General features: G+C 37.3%; 1 protein-coding gene across 11 annotated transcripts in view; it reads right to left on the minus strand.

Annotated features, from left to right (window-relative positions):
- Nucleotides 1-23,679, minus strand: part of LOC143248781 (catenin delta-2-like) — a 120,573-nt gene that overhangs the window by 93,590 nt on the left and 3,304 nt on the right. The window contains exon 2 of one of the 11 annotated variants that reach the window (XM_076497488.1): nucleotides 3,908-4,016. The exons of 9 other annotated variants lie outside the window; for them this stretch is intronic. The gene's annotated coding sequence lies outside the window, so the exon portion shown is untranslated. Of the gene's footprint in view, nucleotides 1-599; nucleotides 779-3,907; nucleotides 4,017-23,679 lie in introns of those variants that run through there. One more of the 11 variants, XM_076497490.1, reaches the window with a different exon arrangement.

Consider the following 23,679-nt stretch of genomic DNA (forward strand, 5'->3'; position numbering starts at 1 on the left):
TAACATATATCTAAACTGAAAATCTTTTCAGTTGGGCCTTGGTGTAAAGCCCCAAAAATCAGTAAATCCGGGTTTCGATACCCGTGGCGGGCAGAGCACGGATAGCCTTTTGTGTAGGTTTGTGTATCATAATAGTAATCAGTGATGTCGAGAAACCCACTTGTTGAGAAATTTATATGCAAAAACGGCTCGTTTGGGTTGAGAAAATATTTTACATGGAAGAACGAACAACGTTTCGACCTTCTTCGGTCATCGTCAGGTTTACAAAGTAATAATAATGATAAAACAAAATCCTTAGACAAAAAATTAAATGATTCATACGAGAACCACAACTCTTTATTATAAACAATTTTGTTTCAATAATAATCAGAAGTCGACAAATACTTTGAATTAATTTTACATTGACAATAAATGGAGTTCTATTGTACTGAAAAAGTATATGACAATTTATTTTAGGTGTCAGCTCCTTGTTCTTTTACGTGATGTGTTTCACCAATCGTAATATCAAGGTTTTGTTTTTCGAGAAAAGTTTAGATTTAGTACACTATGCCGAGAAAATAAAAAAAGGAAAGACGTTTGTTACACATAAACACACTTACTAAACTTCAAAAGAAATACTCCTTTGATGACCCGGTTCCTTCAAGAGTGGTAGCAATCAATATACTCTGTGAGTTTGAGTTATTTGCTTCAAGTTTATATTTTTAGTTTCTGTGTGTATACCAACACAAAGTTCGTGAAATTTTGAAGAAGAAATGTTTTGTTTTGGTGTTGCAATACTGGTCATCCAGAATTCATTTCAGAACATAACCAATAATTTCTAAATCTTCCTCAACCTTTAAATGTATGATAGCAACGACCAAAAACGTATTCTAATAGTTCTTTCATTGTTACTTTACAATCTCCGAATTTTGTTGTAAATCAGCTAAGTTTTTGTTTGTTTTCACTAAAGCTACTTTCTAACTGATGTCAGAAGTATTCGATTACCAATGAGGGTCTGCACTGGCCATGTTTTAAGTCTAAAACCGTCCATTTATTTTCTCTCATTAAAGCAATCCACATCCTGATCGATGCCCCAACCATGAGGTACTGAATGTTTGTTTTTATACGTTTTTTAGAGCCATTTTGACACATTTCTGCGTTCCTCAGCCTTGGAGTCCCTGTTGTAGATCATTACTGTTGTTAAATTCAAAGCGAGAGCCAGTTAACCATCATTCAGTGGGTGACAAACCAGAATCGTGTAGCACTTCTCTTTTTCAACACATCTTCCGTTTTAGCAGTGTTTACCAGTCTCCATGGTGATATCACTACAGAGCCACCATCTTGTTTCGGTCGATCTGATTCTGACGACGTTTATTCAAACGTTTGAAGAAAAATATCTTCAGAAGGTTTCGGAAAAACAAATCTTATGGAATTTTATACTATTAGTGCTTACATCGAAATATACACCAGCCAGTTTTTGTTAACATAAAACACGCACAATTCTTATGCGCTACTGTTCATAGAAATCGATAAGCAGAACTGGAGGCTGAACTCCTAATACTTGCACAACACATATATATTCGTGCGATACAAAAAAAAGTCCATCAATATTTAAGTCGATGTCGTACCTTGGCAGTCGATAAGGTTTATGAATTAATAACAACTTATTGTATATTGTTTCTACGAACAGATATGGTTGGAAAAGTTTTATGTTTTGAAATAATAATGACGATAATATGGTTTAAATAAGATCTGGAGAGTGCGCTTTAAAATGTCAAATAAAATATAACAAAATTCTTTCAGATGAGACAGATTTATGTAACTATGAATAAAATTTGAATAGCGGATTGAGGAATTCTTAAGGGAGAAGTTACAAAAGTAATTTAAAGTTATTTCCCATATTAAAATTAGTCACTATAGAACACCGAATTCATTCATTTGCTTAGATGTTTCCAGCGGCACTGAGGCCCGGCATGGCCAAGCGTGTTAATGCGTGCGACTCGTAATCTACGGGTCGCGGGTTCTCATCCCCGTCGCGCCAAACATGATCGTCCTTTCAGCCGTGGGGGCGTTATAATGTGACGGTCAATCCCACTATTCGATAGTAAAAGAGTAACCCAAGAGTTGGCGGTGGGTGGTGATGACTAGTTGCCTTCCCTCTAGTCTTACCCTGCTAAATTAGGGGCGGCTAGGACAGATAGCCCTCGAGTAGGTTTGTGCGAAATTCAAAAACAAACAAATAGATAGGTTGGTTTAAGTTATATTTAGTACTGTGTATATATTTTTGATTGGTACACCAAAACTAATTTCCTATAGTGCTAGAACCAACTTGTAATTTATTGACTAGTTAATTAATTTCAACCACTCTTGAACATAACTGGTTAGTTGTTAGCTCTTTTTCAACACAGAATCTGCTTCTCGGTCAGCTTCCGAAAAATTAGTTTTGGTTTTGTTTTATATATTTACATAAAGATAGCCGCCTGTAATTTCGAATTAATAGACTAGAGATCATAGCATCCAGCCGTAACACGTGTGTTACTATAATTTGTAGTTGACGACTAGAGGTGGCATAATCCACCTCTAACACTTGTGTTACCATAATTTGTAGTTGACGACTAGAGGTGGCATAATCCACCTCTAACACTTGTGTTATTATAATTTGTAGTTGACGACAAAAGGTGGCATAATCCACCTCTAACACTTGTGTTACCATAATTTGTAGTTGACGACTAGAGGTGGCATAATCCACCTCTAACACTTGTGTTACCATAATTTGTAGTTGACGACAAGAGGTGGCATAATTCACCTCTAACACGTGTGTTACCATAATTTGTAGTTGACGACTAGAGGTGGCATAATCCACCTCTAACACTTGTGTTACCATAATTTGTAGTTGACGACTAGAGGTGGCATAATCCACCTCTAACACTTGTGTTACTATAATTTGTAGTTGACGACAAGAGGTGGCATAATCCACCTCTAACACTTGTGTTACCATAATTTGTAGTTGACGACTAGAGGTGGCATAATCCACCTCTAACACTTGTGTTACCATAAGTTGTAGTTGACGACTAGAGGTGGCATAATCCACCTCTAACACTTGTGTTACTATAATTTGTAGTTGACGACAAGAGGTGGCATAATCCACCTCTAACACTTGTGTTACCATAATTTGTAGTTGACGACTTGAGGTGGCATAATCCACCTCTAACATTTGTGTTATCTTAGTCGTACCAATGAACTCAAACTATCGATCGTCGCAGTTTTTGCGTCATCTGGATTCGAGCCATGGATCCAAGGCACGCTAACCACGAAATTACGTCCAACCCAGTAGAAGATATCAAAGATATCGAAATATAAAACCCATAAACCAAAAACCAAATTATTAGAAAAAAGGTATCATAAGATATAAAATATATATATTTGTCCAATTCAATTTAAAACACAATAATTTGAATAAATCATTTTACTAGCCCAATTTGAATTTAGAAACAAATAGCCAAATAATTTGTTTTGTTTATACGTCTATGTATATATTTAACACGTGAATGTACTCTCGTTATCACGTCAGTATCATTCGTCACTGAAAGTTATGACACCTTCGATAATTTTACTATTTAATAATATGAATTGTCTGTTCACAAGAGAGTTTGTTATTATAGACACATTACGATGGAAGATTTTCATATTCAATTAACACATATACCATTTCAGTGATATCAAAACTACCATCCACATCATCTGAGTTAATGGAACAGTAATTTCTATAGCTTACAATTAATTTTTCTTATTTATTCGTGTTAAGTGAACATATTTATAGCTTCATGCACGTGCGTTAAGTTCCGCTTTACTATCCAATGAGTAGGTCGCAGTACAATAATGTTGATTAACCAAAATAAACACCAGTATTATAAATTGATGATTATACCTTTATACTGTCCCTCGGTGGAACAGCGGTAAGTCTTGGGGCTTACAACGTTAAAATTAATGGTTCGATTCCCTTCGGTGGACACAGCCGATAGCCCGATGTGGCTTTGCTAAAAGAAAACACAGAAATTCTTGTATTATGCATGGAGTGCATATCCGAGGATTACTGATTTACGTCCCCTTTCCCAAAAAACTCCTTTCGCACTTTGGAACCAGAGGTGAGATACACTGTAAGATTAACAGTCAAATATCACTATGCGGTCAGACGAGAGTAGACCAACAATTGGCGATGTTCTGCTGTTGACTAGGTGCCTTCTGTCTATACCTGGCACGGTATGGCCAAGTGCTTAAGGCACTCGACTTGTAATCTGAGGGTCGCGGGTTCGAATCCCCGTCGCACCAAACATGCTCGCCCTTTTATATGTGGGGGCGTTATAATGTCACGATCAATCCTACTATTCGTTGGTAAAAGAGTAGCTCAAGAGTTGGCGGTGGGTGGTGATGACTAGCTGCCTTCGCTCGAGTCTTACACTGCTAAATTAGCTAGCGCAGATAACCATCATGTAGCTTTGCAGATTCCAAAAACAAAGAAACAAAATCTTTAGAGAAATATACAGCATACGTAATTGGCTTTTTCTTCTTGTAAATATACTATTATTACGTAATCTCTAACGTTATCACAAAACACTTGTTACAGTCTTACTATAATGAATGTAGTGTGTATGTCAGTCACTATCTATGTATGTAACCAAATCTACTGCGCTATCTATTGAATGGCAACATAAATGAAAACAGTGGAAACATTTCCAGTATTCAAGATTCAGACAACTAGAAAAATAACTGTGGCACATGCAACAACCACTTCTTTATAACAGAACACAGTTTTAAATAAAATCACCCTTCTCACAACAAGGACACGACTTTCACAAGAGGTGTACGTCAGTATTTGATTATGTCTTTTACTGGTGTAATTTATAAATGTAGTTTTTTTTTTTTAATTTCGCGCAAAGCTACACGAGGGCTATCTGCATTAGCTGTCCCTAATTTAGCAATGTAAGACTAGAGGGAAATAAGCTAGTTATCACCATCCACAGCCAACTCTTGAGCTACTCTTACCAACAAATAGTGGGATTGACCGTCACGTTTTATCCTCTCACATGGCTGAAAGTATGAACATGTTTGGTGGAGCGAAGGGGATTCGAACCCGCGACCCTCATATTACGAGTATACCAGCATTTACTTGTGGAACAACAACACGACAGGTTCCACAACTTATATAAATATATGCCAACATCCACCCGTACAACAACTGAAGTTTTACACTGTACATAAATGTACGCTAAAAATGTACTTAATACCAATTGTGTTTATAATTTTAAAAACCAGCATGTCCTGTAAAAACTAAATAAAGTATACATATATATCCATAACACTTCATAACTTTCATTTAGATTTTACTAAATTAATTTTCTGCTTAATCTTTTATTATCTAATAAGAGTAAAATCGTATAACATTCATATCTGATTACTAAGAAAAACAAACACGAAAATACAACTATGAAGTGAGCACAGTTAACACTGCACTTTAATGTACAGGTACTGTCTTCACTGCGGAGATAAAAAGTTTTATTATATACAGGGTCTTCGGAAAGTCACTGTGCACTTATATATTTATAAACAGACATGTTTCAATATAGAATACAGGAGGTAAATATGAATGACAATTATAAACAATGTTGAAAGTTTGGCATCAATACAGGCTTGGATCCTTCTTATTTTGTTTCTAAACACCGCTATCAGTTGCTGGCTTGAAATAGCCTGAATGAATGCTGTTATACAAAACTGCACAGTGACTTTCGAACACCCTGTACTTTATCTCTAAAGAGAAAAGCTACGAAGCTGGTATATAAAAGTCAGGAAGAACATTGTGTTTCATTATTAAACGATTCTTTTGAAGCGTAACCAACGTGTTTCGTATAAGCTCACTTTTTTTTTTGAAATTCCAAATGAACTCGAAAAATTAAATTCATTTCCGTATCCAGCCATGCACAACATTCTTACCAAAACTTTTCAGCCTTTTGAAACTTCTATACAAACATATATATGTACATATATTTTTCATACACCGTCTTTTCAACAGTGGGGGGCATTATAATGTGACGGCCAATCCTACTAATTGTTGGTAAAAGAGTAACCAATGAGTTGACGATGGGTGTTAATGACTAGCTTCCTTCCCTTTAGCCTTACACTATCAAATTAGGGATGGCTAGCGCAGATAGCTCTCGTGTAGCTTTGCACGAAGTTCCAAAAACAACAGACAATATATATGCATACATATATATATATGTAGGTATACATGTAGGAAAACCTTTTCAAAACAGGAAGTAAATGGATGGTTAATATTAATCTTTCAAAAAGAATGCAAACAAGATAGTAGGGATTGCACTAGCATCGTTCCTACATAACAACATAGGCACTCAGTGTAGTAGAATGTTACCAGACAAAAACAGGATAAATTAAAACTTGATGCAAAACGTTATAAATATTACTATTAATTACCTGTGTTATTATGTAGGGTTTATACAAATGTCATTCTTAATGTCTTGTTTGTATTATTTTTAAAGGGTTAATATCAACCACCACTACATTTACTTTCTTTTTGAAAATATATTTCTTTACATGTTTGTAATGCAATGTTTCAGTATATATTTCTTTGCATGTTTGTAATGCAATGTTTCAGTATATATTTCTTTGCATGTTTGTAATGCAATGTTTTAGTATATATTTCTTTGCATGTTTGTAATGCAATGTTTTAGTTGGTATAAACATGTATTTATAACCAAGTTCTAAATACAGTGAGCTTCCAACTCTGATATTTATTGCTTATCTATTACCAGATAGTAATTTTTGTTCCACTCTCTGCTTAAGTATTGTTTGTTTGTTTTTGAATTAAGCACAAAGCTACACAATGGGCTATTTGTGCTCTGCCCACCACGGATATCGAAACACGGTTTGTAGTGTTTACGTCCGCAGACATACCACTGTTTAAAGGAACACCAAATTTTTGTAAAAGAGCCAACTTTAAGAGGTAATGATAACATTATCTACACTAGAATTATAAATTTTTAAATTGCTCCTTGTTATTAATAATAATTATAAAAGCGGATATTCAATTTGAAATTATGTCATCTCAGTTAAATTGGTGGACATCATTGTTTTAGTTGTTTAGTTATCATGTAATAAAAAAGAAACATAAGAAAGAAAAACAAGAAATTCAAACTTTATGTTATGATATTTACAAACATTACCAGAACACGTGACTCAGCTATTATATAAATATATTGTTATAAAAGGAAACACTGTATGGTATTTTAGGGTTCTGATGACCTATTAAAGAGAAGTTTAAAATAGCGTCTTGAAGTAAAATCGGAGCCGTCTCTACAGAAGCAGTGCTGCCAATAATAGGGTCAAATAGAGTATCATTCATGTAATGTTTAATGGATATTTGTACATATATATTTATTTATTTGTTGGTTCGTTGAATTTCGCGCAAATCTATTCAGTGCTCTCTTCGATATCCATTTCTAAGTTAGAAACAAGGCAGCCAGTAAACACCACCCACCGCCAACTGTTGAGCTACTCTTTTACCAACGAAAAGTTGAATTGACTGTCATATTATAAAACCTTTAGGGCTGAAACGACCCGATGATCGCAAGTAGAGCGCACTAATAACTGGGCCATCTTTACTGATCACAAAAACGGTTCTCGATATTTCTTTCATTTTCAGTTCTATTTAAACACACATTGGCTCATCATGGAAAGGTGGTTCAGGCGTTCGACTCGTAATCTGAGGGTCGCGGGTTCAAATCCCCGTCGCATCAAAAATGCTCGCCCTTTCAACCGTGTGGACGTTATAATGTTAAGGTCAATCCCACTACTCTTTGGTAAAGGAGTAGCCCAAGAGTCGGCGGTGGGTGGTGATGACTAGCTGCCTTCCATCTAGTTTTACACTCATAAATTAGGGACAACTAACTCAGCTAGCCCTCGTGTAGCTTTGCGCGAAATTCAAAAATAAAAAAAAAACAACAATTTAACCAAAGTTTCTCAAGTATGTTTTCTAGTTACAGCCTTGTCAGCGATTATAACTCTTGATAAAAGTGTAAAAATCGAAACGTCTGAATGTAAATAAACATTTTTATAGTGTAAAAATCGAAACGTCTGAATGTAAATAAACATTTTTATAGTGTAAAAATCGAAACGTCTGAATGTAAATAAACATTTTTATAGTGTAAAAATCGAAACGTCTGAATGTAAATAAACATTTTTATAGTGTAAAAATCGAAACGTCTGAAAGTAAATAAAAATTTTTATAGTGTAAAAATCGAAACGTCTGAATGTAAATAAACATTTTTATAGTGTAAAAATCGAAACGTCTGAATGTAAATAAACATTTTTATAGTGTAAAAATCGAAACGTCTGAGTGTAAATAAACATTTTTATGGAGAGGAATGTTTTCCATTATCAGCAACTTTCGCTATCCAATATTTTTCATTATTACAACCAAATCATCTTTTCTGACCCCACCATTTTAGAGGTTTCTGTTTATTACTGTTATTTGCCTAAAACTAAACAGAGGATATCTAATAATGAAATGTGACTTTCATTCTTATAACGCACCATCAGCCTCAAAACACCAAGTGCGAAATTTTTTCTTGCGGCAACGGAACACGAACTAAGGACATCCGGATTTACAGTCGGGCCACACTAACCCCTGGACAACGTCCGGCCTTTTCTTTAAAACTACCACGTACTGAAATGGCAACACTTGATAAAGCACGCGTAGGATAGCTTTTGTAGGGCATTAAGCACCAAAACCATAACATATTAAATATAAACCACATTGAAGAAACACTTAATCTGTTATACCTAAACAGGAAGGCCCGGCATGGCCAGATGGTTAAGGCACTGAGGGTCGTGGGTTCGAATCCTCGTCACACCAAACATGCTCCCCCTTTCAGCCGTGGGGGCGTTATAATGTGACGGTCAATCCCGCTATCCGTTGGTAAAAGAGTAGCCCAAGATTTGGTGGTGGGTGGTGACGACTAGCTGTCTTCCCACTAGTCTTACACTGCTAAATTAGGGATGGCTAGCGCAGATAGCCCTTTTGTAGCTTTGCGTGAAATTCAAAACAAACTAAACCAATTTAAACAGGATTAAATATACCCACGTTGGGATGAAGGAAAGTTTTCAGGTTACCTGTCTAACAATCTTAACAATCTGTAAAACTACCAAGTAAAACGTATTTAAATAGAAAGTTCTATTGTGAAGAACAACTAACTCTAGAAAAACTGTCTCACACAAGGGCTATCTTAAGCAGAGCCATCCGAAATTTTTGAATCAATATACTAGGGAGAGTGAGAGATCTTTAACAGCGCCCCCAGAAAACTAACTCTTGGGCCACTCTTAAGTATTATCGAATGATGATATTTGACCGTAACCCTTATACCTCAGCCATGGTTCCAAAGTGCGCAATTTGGCGATAATGGAACACGAACCATAAACCTCTTGATTCACAGATTGAATACTCTAATTAATGACCACGCTCATTTGTTTGAAGCTAAACATAAAGCTACACAATGGGCTATCTGTGCACTGCCCACCACGGGTATCGGAACCCAGTTTCTAACGTTTTAAGTTTACATAAATACCGTGCTACTGTCGGGCGAGCCGCGCTTTACGGTAGTTCTCACCGAAGTGGGGAATGACAGCACAGATTTACGTTTACGTCATTCTTCCCCCCTCTGTATTATAATGTCACTTGCAACGCTAAAATCAGGGGTTCGATTCCCCTCGGTGGACTCAGCAGGTAGTCTGATGTGGCTATGGTTTATGAAAGCACACACAGTGTTTTATTACTAGTGTCGTGGATTACAAGTCTGAGTTGGGTAAAACGCGGGTAATCCACAGCGCAGGTGTGTGCTTTAATAAACAAACAAATGACAAACAGTAGTAGGCACGGACTAGATATTTTCCAAACTAATTATTAAAAATATGTCGTATATTAAGTTCTTAGAAATCAAGAACGAAACTCCAGACACAAAACATTAGATAGTTGTTGGTGTTCGTTTCTGAAGTGTAACAAAATCATTAACTTAAAATACCGAGCAGTAATATTCCTAGTATCGTGTTAATTATGCTCCCATTTCAACATGGCCGACAAACACCAACATAATCAAAAGATACGACCAGACCACTCATCTATGATCTTCCCTTGCTTGTGATGGGCTTTATTTTGAGACTGGGTAATTAGCTTTAAACCTCTGAACCTTGTTTGAAAAAGTAATCAATTCTGCCTGATAATCGCATTCACGGACGTAAATTACGTCCAAAGAGAATGTATATGTTTCGCGTTCTTGTTAAGCCAGCAAAACCTATCATCTTGGATACGATGAAAGCATATGTAGACACGAGGACTTTGTTCTGGTAGTAATCCAACTTATTACGTAAAGAGAAAAAGGACAGTCATGCGTAATTTGCGGTGTCATGTTTCTAACGAACATAGTATTGAAATTTTCCGTGGTCTATTTCCCCTGGAACATCTTTCAAAACAAAAATACAAAAGAATTATAACAGATAAGTTAAGCGTATGACGACTTGTACGTTTCTGGAACTCGCACCAATTTTGTTGTTGTAAGTCTATAAAATTGACAAAAAAATGGTACCTTTACTTGAAAACTGTTTTTTTTCCTCTTGTATATGAAAAAAAAAAACTGGATGTGGTAGAATGTTTAGTGTACCCGGACAATGGACTGAAGGATTCGTGGTTCGATATTGGGGCTCATGCGTTCGCTATAACACAAATAACCAAATCTTGCTACTTAGTTATACAAGAGTTGCCTAACAGCTGGCGGTATGTGCTGTTCATTAGGTGCTCTTGCGCCCTCTAGTCTATCAGTTCAAAATCAGAGAAGGGTGTGCGCAGACAGCTGTTATGTAGAACCGTGCCAAATTCAGAAACAAACAATCTTGTTACGTAATGTGTGTGTATTACGTCATTCAAAACTACATCACTTCACACTCAGATCTAACGCAGTATAATGGCTGTGTTTCCTAGTGATTTAATGGTCTCGCTTAAAGTTTGTTTCTATGATACGACTTTATTACACGTCCAGTAGTAGTAACTATGGATACACATGGTTTGTTACAGAATACCGATCTCACGGAATGATTACAAGCGTGAGTATCTTGACCTGAGTCGGTTTCCATCTTTTGCTCAAAAACAAAGACGTCATTAACCTGAATCTGGCTTACAATGTTTCAGCGTTAACACGAATGTCATACTTCAATTACTTTCATACTTCGAGCTGATGCGAGAGGTAAATTTAACAGGTTTCAGCGAACGATCGTACAGATCTAGACATTTATCACTTGCAACATTAATTAATCTATTATGTCAGTGCATAGATTATTTTTTACTTATTTGTTTCTTTCGATAATCTCGTGAAACTACACAATGGATACCTACTTCTTCAAAGCCGTCCGTATTTTTGAAAGTGACAGGTTAGAAGTAAGACAATTAGCTATTTAACAGTACCCACTGCCAGCTGTTGAGATACTCTTATTTGATCAAATAGAGAAATTTAATTGTCACTTTTATAACGCGCCCACAGCCCCAGAGTGCGTAAAAGGTTTTTGCATCGACAGGCTGCGAACCGTATTTCATATCAAAACAAATAAGCATATTCAACTTCATGTGAGTCTTGCAAATTGCTAGACAATAAGTCTTAAGTTTTACTTTAGTGACTTACGCGCTTACGTACGAAACTACAGGCCTCTATAACAACAAGGTGCTCTATAAATTGCATAACTGAAATTATAGAAAAAACAACAACTTCTCAGTTCTTTTTAGAATTGTTTGTATTTCCATCGGTTGTTACTGACATCTCCTTCAGTCACTCATCTTAGTAGATCAAATAAACAAACAAAAGCATTCTTTGTAATATTATTGGTACTTTTTAAAACCAACTAATAGATGATATAGTTGTCATGTGCATGGCTTATAATGCTTCATGTTCTGGCTGGTTGCTGTGGTGACAAGACCAACATAAATATTCCGATTAGCCTCAAACCAGTGTTTACACAATAAAAAAAAACAGCTTTTTATTTGTACGTGTTATTATTTCCAGTGTTACTGATTGTACAGACTGTGAAGTAAGAGTGAAGTCCAGTAGTGACCGACTGACGAAAGTCACTTATGGTGGCTCATTGCGCAGATGAAAGCAATTTCCTAGGTGGGCACGAGACAAACAGGTGCCATATTGAATGACGGTCTCAACGTGATCACTAAAACGTGAAATGCACGAAGAGCATTTTTCATTTGTGTCTTTTTAACACAGAGAAATCGAACGTTTTACTTTGATAATATTAATGAGCCCACAGGAATGTTTTAGGTAAAATAAATCCAAATATACATATCAAAAGGACTAATACAGTGTTCGTTTGGGGAATTTCGCGCGAAGCTACTCGAGAACTACCCGAGATAGACGTCATTAATTTAGAAGTGATAGAATAGAGGGAAGGCAGCTAGTCATCACCACCCACCGCCAACATTAGACGAAAAGTGGGATTATAAGCACCTGCGACGACGGGAAGAGCTAGTTCGGTCACGGGGTTCGAACTTGCGATCCAAGCCCTAATACTCTAAAGTTTGAAACTCCACAGATATCACATAAATAAAAACATACAACTATTTACATCAACTACTTGTTGTTTGGCAAATATAATGAAAGTAAATATGGGAATAAATGTTTAGAACATATCTTATAATCCGTGTTCTTTGCTTCTCCATTATAAGTGCCATCAGTGATGTGTGTTTTCTTCCCCAAATTTCTCCAATATCAACACATGTGTTTTTCCCTACGTTTCCTCAAAATCTTCTTTGGAGACAACACCGATAAATCTACAGCTAGATAATACTTTATATCAATTTCTTTTATTAACAAACAGTACGTGGTGGAAGCCACAATGCGTGGTCTCTTTGAAGAGCTTGACATTGGATGTCAGTCGATGAATGCACTTCCAAACACAGAAAAAGGAAAAGACAGATAGACACATAATTTTTTGTTGGCACTCAAGGAATCTCGGGTAACATCTGGTAATCTCTGTGATTCACTTCCACAAAAAACGTCCTTTAGGTATCAGTATAAAGATAAGGTCATGTTTTACCTAAGAGTTATGATATTAATGAGTTAATGAAAGCTGGAGAAAAGGTCAAAGTCTGTGGCGAATCAGGTAAAAGAAAGAGTTACACTATTAACAGATAGTCTTAAGCGTTTTTCCTCAAGCAACGTTAGTACGACCAACTTTCTCAGTGTACAGGTAATGCATCTTGGTACTTCTGGCTGAAATACCATTAAAATTTAACATGCAAGTGACAAGAGGGTTCCATCACTTCAACGTGATCATGAAGAAACAAAGAGAGGAATCTCTCAATCCACTGTGAACATTTTGCCCAACCTATCATTACAAACAAATATCTGATACCCTTTTCTACAGACACAGCTGTTACAGTATTATGCTGTTGCTACAATGTTGCCTTGAACATAGATTTTACCGTGTATGATGCTAAAAACAGTTCATTCCTGTACACAGCATATTGGCAAACCTTAGTTACACGTACAATTTTTTTATGATCCTACTGGCACCTTCTAGGAGGGATTCCATAAACAGTCTATGGTGCAAAAACTCGGCTTGTTTCGAATTTCGCGCAAAGCTATACGAGAGCTATCTGCGCTAGCCGTTTCTAATTTAGCAGTGTAAGGCTACAGGGAAGGCAGCTAATCATCACCATCCACCGCCAACTCTTGGGCTACTTTTTTTGCCAACGAATAGTGGGATTGACCGAAACATTATAACGCCTCCACGGCTGAAAGGGCGAGCATGTTTGGCGTGACGGAGATCCAAAAATTATAATTTTGTTTGTTCTTTAATTTTGTACAAAGCTACATGAGGGCTATCTGCGCTAGCTGTCCCCAATTTAGCAGTGTAAGACTAGAAGGAAAGCAGCTTAGTCATCACCACCCACAGCCACACCGAAAGTAAAAACCGTAAGAACTTATGAGTGAAAGTAAAGTGTAATGATATTTGAACTCTGGGTATATTTAGTGCCCACGAGGCCTTTTTCCTACTGCCAGGACTCATCATTTGGCTAAGTCACGACAGAGACAGCAGGTACCAAAAAATGTAAAGTTAATGATCAGTAGATACCAGTTTTCTGTTTGTTGTGTCGTATATGTAAAAACACTGGTCTAGTCAAGTATCCTGACATCTGTTACAAAAAGAACGGCTCCTACCTCGTACACATCTCAACGCCTGCACTGCCACCTGGGTGGTAACTCCCAAAGGCAATCACATGAAACAGACAAACCTTAGCCAGGAGGTGAACTAATTAGCCACGATTTCTAAATTTCCTGTTTTGAAAATTAGTTCATGGACTACTTGACTGTTTTGACAACGAACCACAACTGTGGTCACAGCGACCAAAAGGTATATGTTTCTAGATTTTATTTTATGTCATACAAATGAAGACCAAATGTAAAATACAACTCCAAATCATGTAGAAATATAAACATACTGAGTTAACGCGTTTCAGTTGTACTTACAGGATTGTTTGTTTGTTTGTTTTGGAATTTCGCGCAAAGCTACACGAGGGCTATCTGCGCCAGCCGTCCCTAATTTAGTAGTGTAAGACTAGAGGGAAGGCAGCTAGTCATCACCACCCACCGCCAACTCTTGGACTACTCTTTTACCAACGAATAGTGAGATTAACCGTCACATTATAACATCCCCACAGCTGAAAGAGCGAGCATGTTTGGTGCAACGAGGATTCGAACCCGCAATCCTCAGATTATGAGTCTAACGCTTTAACCCCCCTGGCCATGCCGGGCCGCCTACAGGAATTTGAGTCGAATTTCACTTGTTCAAAGATTACACTACGTAACAAATTTTTACTTTTTCTTGTTCCTGGGCAGAAAGTGTTATATTCCAGTTGCTTATGCCTAAATTGAATGGAGAAGACCTATTTTTCTCTTCAAACTTTGCTTTTGTGACCTGGGAGCGTATAACAAAAACATGATGGGAGACCATATTTGGGGAATGATACGTGAAAATGATATAGACGACAGTCGCAAATCGCGAAAAGCTACTCACTTCTAAACATTTTTGTATAACTTTAGTATAAATACATGTAAATCTTGATTCATATGCTGTTTTATTCAGATCTTACGTAAATGAAAATGTGCAAATTTGCCTGTTTTTACGCAGAAAATAGGTTAATTTCTAAATTTCATTATCAAGGTCACAAAAGCAAAGTTTGAAGGTAATAATGGCCATATTCTGTACTTTTACAACATAAGCAATTAAGAAATAACACATACTATCCAGGAGCAAAATATGTGTTATGCATCCCGGAGCGATTGGGTCGTCATGGTCATCCTCTCCTCGTGTCTCTCATCAATCCACTTTACGGCCCGACATGGCCAGGTGGGTTAAAACGTTCGACTCGTAATCTGAGGGTCGCGGGTTGGAATCCCCGTCGCACTAAATATGCTCGTTCTTTCAGCCGTGGGGGCGTTATAATGTTACGGTCAATCCCACTATTCGTTGGTAAAAAGAGTAGTCCAAGAGTTGGCGGTGGGTAGTGATGACTAGCTGCCTACCCTCTCGTCTTTCAATGCTACATTAGGGACGGCTAGCGCAGAAGTTTCACATGCATTAGAACATCACATACTGTGATTTAGCGTGTTTTGTTTTGTTTTGCACTGTAAGGCTTAGGACAGTATTTCATCTTTGATTCAATTTTAAAGCATAAGCCGTTGTAATATGGTGATATAAATAACGATATCAAATTCCCACTAGTTCTCTGAATAAGATAAATATTATTACGTTGTAGCAGTAGATACAATAAACTATAATATATTCTGGATTTCGCTATGAGCCTTTCTTATAAACAGTCAATAAAACTTGCTTTTCTTCAATATTTCAAATTTCTACAAAATTGAGTCAACAAAAATACGGAATTCGCGGACTTCTGACCAACGTTCATAGCTTATTTAATAACAATTTTACTCTCTCTGTGTTTAGAAAACAAAAGATTCTGATTGGTGTATAATGCACAACTATTTTTGTAGCACAGCAATATTCGTTACATGGCCTTCAGACTGGTAAATAAAGGTGCACTTGATTATCACGCATGCTCCACTGAACATGTAAAAAACTAGTTATACACATATACAGATCCACACGACACAGTAAAGCGAAATCTCCCCTCAATATATCACCGACTTAGTGAATACATTGCAAGAGTCATGGTAAGTTCCTTGCTATAGATTACACTAACGACCATGGTACGCACTATTGTTTCTGACAAGCAATTCTTATTCATTTTATACGGTCTCTTCGAAGTTGCTCCCTTCAAACGCAACGGTGATGCACAACGCGAAGTCAGTCTCCCTTTGTTCTCACCACTAAAACACCCATCCAATACCGACTGTAGTCATCGGGGCAAACACGTAGCCTGCAATAACTGAAAACCGCCCACCAGAACGTTAACCGTGCGATTTCCAAACTGTGATATTCAAACATGAACAGAAATGTAAAAAAAAAATTAGGGTTACGGTGATGAATAATAATTTGATGGGAGTATTACCACAAAAAGTTAAAGCACTGCACGTGCACAAACACGAAAATAATAATAGATATGCATTAACAAAATATCTCAAAAGGCATAAATAAAAATGTTTCACAGTTTGAACTTATAACTTTAAAATTACTTTATGTAATATCCACAAAGAACTGCTGTCATCATTAGGACGCACGACTTCAGACTATCGCCTTACACGTGCGCGTTTTTCTGATTCTTCAACAACGAATAATTCAAACACATTACGCATGTACGTGTTATGTAACGTGTGTATTTTCGAAGACGAATGTAATTACTGGTGGTCATGATAACAGTCTATTATTTCATGGCCGTGCTACTGTGCACTGCGCATAATTAACATGAGAATTGGTCGTCATGACGCAACAGTTAATTCGAAACGTAGGTATTTATCTCCTGTTGTTCAATAAGTTGGGTTTTTTTGTTTTGTTTTTCGTAGAGACGGTTCAAGGCTGTAACATCGCGTGTACACGGGAACGCGTTAAGCAGCGTCTAAAATTTTCTTACGCGCTGTGTTTGTGTCATCTACGAACAAAACAGAGAAAAATAAGTAAACCAGCTTTTCTATTAACCTATCACTATTTTAGCTCGGCTGCATTTAAACATCTAAAAAAAATTGCACTGTAAATTCAGATTATGTTTAAACTTTGATGTAATTTTTTAACACTGTAGGTCAGAGGTTCTCAACCTACTGTCTGGCCATTCCAAGGGAGCTAGGAATGATAAACCTTGTTCTTTCATATTAAACCAAAGTGCCCCCTAGTGGCTCGGCGGCACGTAAGCGGATTCAGAAAGCTTAAAACCGGGTTTTGATACTCGTGATGGCCGAAGCACAAATAGCCCTTCGTTTAGTTTTGTACCTTAATTACGAAGAAACAGTTCGAAGAAATAAACTGTATGTTCGTGAAAAGCACGTTTTGCTTGAAAATTGTATTAATCTACACACGTGCGCCAGGGTCTCTTTTATACACTGAAGAACGGTTTTTCCCAACAGACGTATCTGTGTATGGGGAAACCTGTGAAACTATATCGGGTTCGTAAAGGAATCCAGAGCAACAAGAGAAAAGTGTCTCAGAACCAATGATGTAGATGAAACTGACAATTTGTTTGTACATATACATATATATATATAACCAATGTTAAAGGGTGATAGTTTATAAAGGATGAGGAACGTTTCTTGTTGAATGACGCAACAGTTAGTGAAGAAAACTGCAATTATAATCTTTGTAAAAAGCGTAGCTGTCATCATTACGCTGAATTACCCTCAATCTACACTCCCATTAATGGGAATACAAGGTCTATATGTAATATGGCGGACTGAAACCGAACCAGTTAACATTTTAAAAGTTTGACCCCTGGTGGTTATCATAGGAACAAACATATTCCTAATCTACGTCGTTAAATGTATCCCCTATTGTAGTTACATCACAGTATTTATTCATACGGTGTATTTTCGTCCATTGAAATAGGGTAATAATATATACGTTAGTTTTCAGATCATTAGTTGGACATTCATTCCCAGCCGTTACTACGTATACCCCAAGGGATCCAAACTTCTTAGAAATTATATTATAGCTATTGCTTATAATAATGAGGTTAAAAAAATGCTTTGTAAGAGGTAATTAAGCAATTGAATGCGAATAAAAGTTTCCTAGCGGTAAAAGAAAGAAGCTCAGATGACGACGTTGTCAGCCTCTACGATTGGTCGCTTTAAATTCTTTCGTCAGCTACGATCCGAGACTTTTGGACCTTACAGTTTCATTCTGCTTTTTTGATTGTGATTTTTGCTGTTTCAAAATTTTCATGATGGATTCGTTCATAATGAATTGTTTTCTTTTGAACTTCGCGCAAAGCTACACGAAGGCTATCTGCGTTAGCCGTCCATAATTTAGCAGTGTAAGACAAGAGGGAAGGCAGCTAGTCATCACCACCCACTGCCAACTCTTGAGCTACTCTTTTACCAACGAATAGTGGGATTGACCGTCACGTTATAATGCCCCGACGGCTGAAAGAGCGAGCATGTTTGGTGCGACGGGGATTCGAGCTCACGACCCTCCGATTACGACTCGAGTGCCTTAACCACGTGGCCATGCAGGACCTGTCATAATGAAAACAAAATGTGAAAACAGAGACAAGAATAAGGTGGATGGACGTGCGGCGATAATACATGATAATGTCGGTATTATTGGGCCTGCCAGTATTAGTTGTAACTCTGATGTTTATAATACGTCCTTCTCTCTACTGTCAATTATTCGGGCACAATTCAAACACAGAAGGAACTCGAAATCCCAGTTTTGTTAGTACACGACACGTAACTAACATGTTTGTTACGTGGCGTTGCCATTCGAGATCTGAAAGCTGTTAGCAACAAGGAGTGTAAGTTAAGACTACATATTCGTTGCATTCTTAACGTACCACCAAGGCACGAGTGTTGCCACACATTCCATTGTAATTCAAACTGTACATTTCACGCCCTATACGTACGTGTACAAAACAACTCATTGTTCCAAAAACCACAAAGAACAACGGGTTGGAGAGCATCTAGCACAGTATCATAAAACCTCCTGACTTAACATATATTAGCGCCAAAACACACACCCAAATTTTCTCTGAAGGCAAATAACTCATACTGTTAAAGTACTGTAGAGGCATGTTAAAATTAAGTCAAACATGGAATACTGTTAAAAGCCTCTAAATCATGTTTATATAAGTTTGTTTTTGAATTTCGCGCAAAGCTACTCGAATTAGCCGTCCCTAATTTAGCAGTGTAAGACTAGAGGGAAGACAACTAGTCATCATCACTACCCACCGCCAACTCTTGGGCTACTCATTTACCAACGAATAGTGGGATTGATCGTCACGTTATAACGTCCCTACGGCTAAAGAAGCGAGCATGTTTGGTGTGACGGGGATACGAACCCGTTTGTATAAGATAATAATTAGACCTAGAACATTCTAGTCATTAGCAAGATAGAATAACCATATTAAACACATCATATCTTTCAAACTTGCTAAATATTGCTTTGTAACATCTCAAGTGTTATGTTCGCTGCTGTTTGTTTGTTTGTTTTTGAATTTCGCACAAAGCTACTCGAGGGCTATCTGTGCTAGCCGTCCCTAATTTAGCAGTGTAAGACTAGAGGGAAGGCAGCTAGTCATCACCACCCATCGCCAACTCTTGGGCTACTCTTTTACCAACGAATAGTGGGATTGACCGTCACATTATACGTCCCCACGGCTAGAAGGGCGAGCATGTTTAGCGCGACGCGGGCGCGAACCCGCGACCCTCGGATTACGAGTCGCACGCCTTACGCGCTTGGCCATGCCAGGCCGATGTTCGCTGCTGACGAGAATAGGTCGTCACGTGATTAATGATGATAACTGATATTTTAACCGCCTTTAACTGGCCATACAGATAAATATTAAATTGATACAGGAACTTAACGTTTCACTACACATCTCTATCTTATCCGAGTTTGGGTGAAATTAATGCTGCTTAGTGGGTCTTCCATAATGAAGTTTCCAGTGAAATTATCACAGTCCCACAGATCTGTTAATAACTAACTCTTGACAAAAATTATTAAATTTGTAAAACCCAGAGTAACGTGCTCGTCTTTGCGAATTATTTCGATGCCAAAAGACCTTGACGATAAACATTGACTAATTTATTGCGATGGTGCCAAGTTACGTATTGTAGTTATTTCAACACTTGTGAATTCGGCGTGAAGACCTTCGGAAGTGGACTTTAGAATCACTGCACGGTATTCATCCGCCCGTACTCAATTTTACTATTGCTTCTGCGAGTTTTTGATTTGTTTGTTGTTTTTTAAGTATTCGGCGGTGTGATGCGTTCAACTGTGACGTCATTCTGCATAAACCATTGAGTTTCTAGTTTCAACGTGCTGATCCTAATAAAAGTTTGTTAGGTTAATAAATGTTAAAAAGAAAGACAGGCATGGCATGGCCAGGTGGATAAGGCACTCGACTCATAATCTGAGGGTCTGGGGTGCGAGTCCCCGCTACTCCACACCAAACATGCTTGCCATTTTAGTGGTGGGGATGTTATAATGTTACGGTCAAACCCACTATTGACTATCACGTCCAAAGAACTTATCGAAAATATATTCGTGGACATAATGCTAATAGTACTAACGCCAGTACTATTTTCTCAGCTAGCACTTATCTTTATTCATTAGGAAAGAATTCACGATTTTGTTAACTTTTCACTCCCTTCATAATGTTTCTTCTATCACATTCTTTAAGAAAATGATCAATTTCAGTTAAAAATGAAAAAAAAAATCTGAAAACTGATTTATTATCCATTTCTCACTGAGAAAAATACGTACGTATTTTCTCAAGTTCATAACTTTTAAATGTAGTTTTCGAATTATTTATGAAACTATCTTAAGCCGTTATATATATTTAATTTGATTAATTCTCAGATTCATTATTTTAAGTAAATGTATTCAAACGCCAAAATAAAAGAAAATAACGTCTTTCAATTGTCTCGAGAATCATGTATATTATAATTAACTTACTATTTTAATACGAGGTAAACGCATAGGTAAACAATATTTTTTAAAAGCAAAAGTACACAGAGAACTGCAACAGCCCTTGTATCTGTTTTACAAACCAACTCGTTTGTTCTCTTTAATTTCTGGCGCAACCTCCTTGCGCAGATACAAAACTGCAGATGCAACCTTAGGTACGTGCTAAACGCAAAGTTCAACGTCAAGTTTCATTCCTTGCCTGAAACAATGGTAAGTGTACATGGATTTCATCTATTATAAATGATGGTGCACACATGCATGTAATAGTACACGCACAGTTTTAATTTTCACAGTTTTCAAACTAGTGCGTTTACCACATTCTGGTGTTACATCCAACAGTCAAAACTTCTATTTTCCTCAGTGCAAGTAATATAAAGACAAATACACAAGCGCTGTCCAAATTCATTGGTTAATCAATATTATTGAGTGATGACGTATATGCTGTACAGGGTTACCAAACTTACTTCTAGCTGCAAATCATTACGTATTCCTACCAAGGTGATCCAACGTTTCTCACACAAAATACGTTATGTGTAATAGGTATACACATATAAAAACTTCAAAGGCGTATACAACTACATGTGCAAGCTACAAAAATATAAGTAAAGATGTAACTTTAAAGCTAGTATTATGACTAATGATGGTCAAATTTTATGTTTCGGTTTAAAATTCGCTATCTAGACTTAGACGTATTTAGATCAAAAAATAATTTAAATAAGAGTTTGTGTGCCTACAAAAAACACGCGATCAAACAACAACAATAAATGAAGTTTAGGCGAGAAAGTATATATACATTGCTAGCCAAAATCTTAAGGTATATGAACATAGAGAAAAAATATGTATTTTGCGTTGTTAGACTCAACCACTTATTTGAGTAGAGCTTCGAAACATGAAAATAAGAAAATGGAAAATAAAAGAAACATTTTTTATCATTTAATAGAGAAAATGTGAACACTATGAAACTAACCTAAATACTAGCTGGTCAAAAGTTTAAGACCATACTGAAACGAAGCGTTCATCGGTAAACACGTAACGACATTTAGTCATTTGTGTTCAAGCATTAGTGTTCTCAACATCTCCCACTGACATCTCCTGTGTTACATTGGGTAAAAACATGGCAAAGGCTAAAAAGTTGACAGAGTTTGAACGTGGCAGAATTGTCGAGCTGCAAAAGCAAGGTCTCTCTCAACGTGCAAGATTGTGCGTAGTAAAACTGCTGTTGCAAATGTTTTGAAAAAGACCCTGAGGGATACGGAAAATTTCCAGTAGTCGGCCCAAGAAAATTTCGGCGTTGAGCAGGAGGATTCGACGGGTTGTCCGGCAAGACACCAGCCGATCGTCGAACCAGACTAAGGCCCTTACGGACGCAGAATGCAGCTTGAGAACAATAAGACGGCATCTACGAGAGAAAGGCTTTAAAAACCGTAAACGTCTTCAAAGGCCACGCCTCCTTCCACACCACGAAACAGCTTGGTTAAACTTTGCTGAGAAGCACCAAACATGGGAGATATAAAAGTGGACGAAGATTTTGTTCTCTGATGAGAAAAAATTAGCCTGAATGGTCCAGATGGCTTCCAACGTTACTGGCACGATAAGGATATCCCACCGGAGACATTTTCTACATGACACAGTGGAGGAGGTTCCATCATGATCTGAGGTGCTTTCTCCTTCCATGGAACAATGGAGTTTCAGGTTATACAAGGGCGTCAAACAGCAGCTGGCTACATTAGCATGTTGGAGAGAGCATCCTTATTGACTGAAGGCCCTCGCTTGTGTTGAAATGACTGGATCTTTCAGCAGGACAACGCTGCAATCCACAATGCCCGCAGGACAAAGGACTTTTTCATGGCGAATAACGTGATTCTTTTGGACCATCCAGCGTGTTCGCCCGAACTAAACCATAAATGTTTGGGGGTGGATGGCAAGGGAAGTCTGTAGAAATGGACATCAATTCCAAACAGTGCATGATCTTCATGAAGCCATCTTCACCACTTGGAATAACATTCCAGCCAGACTTCTGCAAACGCTTATATTGACCATGCCAAAGCAAATGTTTGAAGTTATTATCACTGACAGCTGTGCAACTCACTACTGAGACCTCTTTATGGGCATTTCCTACCCTGTTTAGGACTTCTTTCTGGTATGGTATTAAACTTTTGACCAGCTAGTATTTAGTCTAATTTCATAGTTTTCACATTTTCCCTATTAAATGCTATAAAAAGTTTTAATTTTTATTTTTCCTTTTCTTTTTTTCATCTCTTGAAACACTACTCCAATAAGTGTCTAACAATGCAAAATGCAATTTTTTCTTTATGTTCATTGGCCTTAAGATTTTGGCCAGCAGTTTATGTGAGAACAGACACACGAAGACAAACACATTTGGTCCAAGTGAGTAAATTTACGTTACCAGTACTTTGCACAACCAGATGTTAATTCAGGGCATACCAGTCTGTCTCTCTTGTCACACCAAGCATGCTAGCCCTTTCAGCCGTAGGGCGTTATAAT

This window comes from Tachypleus tridentatus, chromosome 4, assembly GCF_004210375.1.
Source record: "Tachypleus tridentatus isolate NWPU-2018 chromosome 4, ASM421037v1, whole genome shotgun sequence".
Lineage (NCBI taxonomy): Eukaryota > Metazoa > Arthropoda > Merostomata > Xiphosura > Limulidae > Tachypleus > Tachypleus tridentatus.